Source organism: Lissotriton helveticus, chromosome 5_1 (genome assembly GCF_964261635.1).
Source record: "Lissotriton helveticus chromosome 5_1, aLisHel1.1, whole genome shotgun sequence".
Classification (NCBI taxonomy): Eukaryota; Metazoa; Chordata; class Amphibia; order Caudata; family Salamandridae; genus Lissotriton; species Lissotriton helveticus.
The window spans coordinates 1,080,384,799-1,080,389,081 of NC_136065.1; positions in this window are offsets into that span (position 1 = coordinate 1,080,384,799).

The following is a 4,283-nucleotide window of genomic DNA, read 5'->3' on the forward strand; positions in this document are numbered from 1 at the left end:
GCGTTGATGTTATCTTGGAGTTGTGTGCAGACAGTTTTACAGATTAAGGGCAGTGAGTCATGGATCTGTAATTGGCAGGTCATCATGTTCTACTGTGGGTTTCTACCAGAGTGGGAGGATCTTGTTTGTCTTGAGAGTTTCTGAGAAGGCACTGGCAAATGGTGAGGCATTGGCAATGTCGAGATGATACAATCATAAACTTGTGTTAGAGAATGATTCACAGTATTAATAACAAATGTCATACCTTTGGATGATTGATTGTGAAGCTTTATTGTAGGCAAGCATATAAGCACTACTCTGCCATACTATTGGCATAGATGTCTTCACATCCATTTTGAGATAAAAACTATAATATAGTGTAATAAAAGGGTCATTTTATCTAACAGGTTGGGTCATTTAAAGCTGTAGTACAGAAATGTGTTTGATTGGACATCAAAACTATGATTTTAGGGAAAGAATCCTCATGCGTATTATGTAGATCATCCAAACAAACAGAAGCAGGTTCTCACTCCTGACCCAGGGCACAGCTAGTAGGAAAGTTTCAATCACTTATAGGCTGATCCATTGTTAACATCAATAATCCATGTGCTGCCAAAAATTGTAGGTCTATTATTTTATTTCTTGATTCTTTGTTGTGAATAAACACGTAAGATGAATGTGTTTTTATACAGCTTCTGGTGCCGCGGGTATGCTCATCCAAGCCTTTGCCCGGGCACGTGACAAAAACATAAAGCATTTAAAGTTGTAGTCAAAGTTCACAAATCACCCAATGCATTTCGGGCTATCATTAAGCCCTTCTTCAGGGGTTTACTACAAATGAAAAAAACATTAATCAGATTACGATCGTTTGAACATCATTCCATCACATATACATTTACCATGCTAACAGGTCGATACTCTATGGTTTCCCCGCGCTTTTCCCTCTACACAAGTAGAACTGTACTTCTCACGCTATTATATCTAAAACATTATCCCACATTATCACTGGTGTTACTTGTGTATAAACCACCTTTCAATCCCCTCCCGTGAGACCACCCAGCAAGGTTTTTTAGTCATGTCATAAAAGCCTGAGACAATATCCCGTACCTTTCACATCTCCGTTACATCTATTCGCGGTGAAATCCATTTTCTCAAATTCAAGAGTTGAAAAAACTAACAACGGACTTCCTGTATCAGTTTTAAACCATCATGACGTTACCCCGCCTCAAGTAGTTGACCTATTACTCCTACCCTGTGGTTTTATACTGACCTCTCTATCCTACATGTCCCATAGACCATCTAATCGGATAGCTCACAACCCTCAATTTTGTCACAACTTCCTTCATTATCGTTCTTAGATAATAGTGATTACAGGGAGCCCGTTGCTAGTTTCCCCCTCCCCCTCAGATACCACACAGTGGTATCTGAGGGGGAGGCAGGGCGCTGCCTCCAGCCCCAAAAGGTGAGTCAATGTGGAGGCAGAACATGACATCATCCACTTGTGATACTGGAAAACAAAGTTCAGTGGGGGGGGGGAGCGAGCGTCTAATGTGTGTTTAGAATGAGTACTCCCGGGGCGCAGGCATGAGTCTTCGCTCTGGAAGAATGAGTTCACATGCCTGTTGACCCAGTAACCCCTGGCGCATTGTCTGGGAGCTGAGGGGGTGAGCGAACCTCTGCAAACCACAGCGCTCAGCTTGCATGGAAGGATACCGTTTAGCGGGAAGAATTACCTTGCTGTGCTTAAGGCGCTTGATCCTTAGTGTCTGGGATGGTGACGGGGATCATCTTGCAAATTTAAAAGCCATCTGGAAGATGAGTCAGCCTATCCCCGTGCCAACTGTGACAGTTTTCGTTCAGAAAAGGCAATCGGTTCACTGGAGGCTGATGAGGATTCCAGCTAAAGAAACTTAAACGTCTAGATTGCTAGCAGTTGTTTGTGAAAGGGCCGCGCTTCAAACGAATAGAAATGCAAAATGCAAAGAAGTTTAACTAGAGGGTGCACGCGTTGATGCGGGAGAAGAAAAAAAAACAAGAAGCGGGAGCAAGACGGAGAGGCGGAGTGAGGCGCGCACGCTTGGGGGAGCAGTCTGCTCTTTTTCGAAGCACACACTCGTGCTTGGGGCGTGCCCCTGCGCCCTCCCGCAAGGTGTATGCCGCCACAAGCACAAGTATGTGCTTCGAAAAAGAGCTGAACAACGGCTAAAGGTCTCCTACGCAGCGCATGGACGCTGCGTAGGCGAGACCTAAAAGAAGAACAGGTTCTATTGGCAGAGGGGGCTATGGGCAATATTTCATCTTCACCTTTCATGCCTGGGAGAACGCTATAGTTGGAGGCACGCAAGTAGATCCAGCGTAACCTTTGGAATAAATATTTACTGTCCTCTAAGACGCTCTAGTCTCTCCTACCTCCCACAAGAATGTAAGAGCCAAATGTACAGTCAGCTTGCCATCATGTAAGACAGAAGCAGTGCTGGCACTCAGACAAGGACATTCCAGAACACAAGCTATAAAGCTTCATCCCACAGTTTTGGCCTTGTTTAGAGATGTAATGTCCATTATTATTACCCAGCGCACCCAAACGCATTTCATGAACTTCATAAAGGTGAACAGCAGAACGAGCCCTGACAGCATTTATGCCTGTGACCTGCCCATTAAGCATACACAGCTTTACAGATGAAGTCTTAGCCAAACAATTAATCGTTTATAAGACACAAATCCCAGAGTTATCTGCAGTAAATCATTTTTGGAAAATATTTCCTGGTATGAGGTTTCAGGAATGCGTTGCTGCACAACGTCATTAATCATTAATAAATTGACAAGAAGCCGTTCCTATTGCTGTATTCCTGCCCTCACTACAATCACTTCTGTGATGGTTTGACAATAGTCAGTCAAAAAGTCCTTTATTTGGTTTTTCATAACCATAAAGCTCACGATAAAATATATAAAATCTGCAGAATACAAAAGTTAAAGTGGTGTTATTCCTATTTAAAATGATTCATGTTATATTTACAATGTTTATGAGGTTTACTGTCCCATTTATAATCATTTTGGCTTTTATGTGTCCACTTTTCGAAGGAGGTTATCAATTAATGTGAGGAGCTTTACCCCTCGACAAGTTAGAATGTTTGATGAGCCCTCCATCCAGCAGGTTACAGCGCCTGCAGGTACGAATATTTAGTTAATTTAACGTTGGTATTAAGAGCATCCTTCTTCAGTCTTTAACTGTTGGGCACATGCACATTAAGTGGCTTATGGATTCGTTGTGGTATTCACATAAGCAACAATTTGCGTTTTGCCTTTCCAAGTTGGTAACCGGTCATTCGAATCATGTGCTCCTAAGTGATACAGAATAAACCTCTTTTTTTTTTAACTCTAATCAGAAATGTGCTGCTACATAAGCTTGAGGTTTAAGTTGTGCGTAAGAATTTATTACCGTCCAGGTGTGTCGTCGTTTGACCAATTTTGTTTGTCTTCTAGCATGGACAGTTTCTTCACAATATCATTACACACTCTGTTGTAAACTACCCTATCCACCTTGCTGTCACATACCTCTTGAATTCCTAGTTCTGACAAAGCTGTTCTCAAGTATTCACCCCATTTGTTCGATGATTTCTGATCAAACTGGGCCTTTAAGTTTGCCCAGTATCAACTGTTCAAGGATCCAGTTTCCAAGGAACGGAATTTCCAACACAGTTTCACAAAGGTGTTCTTTCTCTGGTATTTCTGGTTCTGGAGTCCGAATTCCAAACGGATCTGTGCAGGAGACGCGCTTTAGGAAGGCTAAAAACTGCTTTATACACCTTAGTCTGAAGCTCATTTAAAATTTCAATTTCCTGGCCATGCCATATTTCTAAGCCATAGGCCAGAGTAGGCAATACTTGTGCTGCCATTACTTTCAGCAGGTGGCTATAGCAGGGGCAGCTCAGTTTCTTTTGCAGCAGTTTGTATGCAAAAATTAATGATTGGGCTTTTGCGCTTATTACTCTTTTCTGATCCGTACAAGACATACATAGTCACAGCCTAATGGCCAGATATTTATATGAGCCGATCTCCTCTATTTGTTCACCCTTTGCATGCCATTTAAATTTACCTGGCCTGGTGTCCACTAAATGCCCCACCTTTGTTTTCTTCTTATTTTACTCCAACCCTTGCTCGTCAAAATAGTTTATCAGGTTATTGATGACTCTTTGCAAACCGATTGGAGTTTGGCTCAGAACCACTATATCATCTGCATATTGCAGATACTGTATTGGCTCATTTGCAAATTTAGGTGGATGACCGTTTACTTTTGACAAATAGGT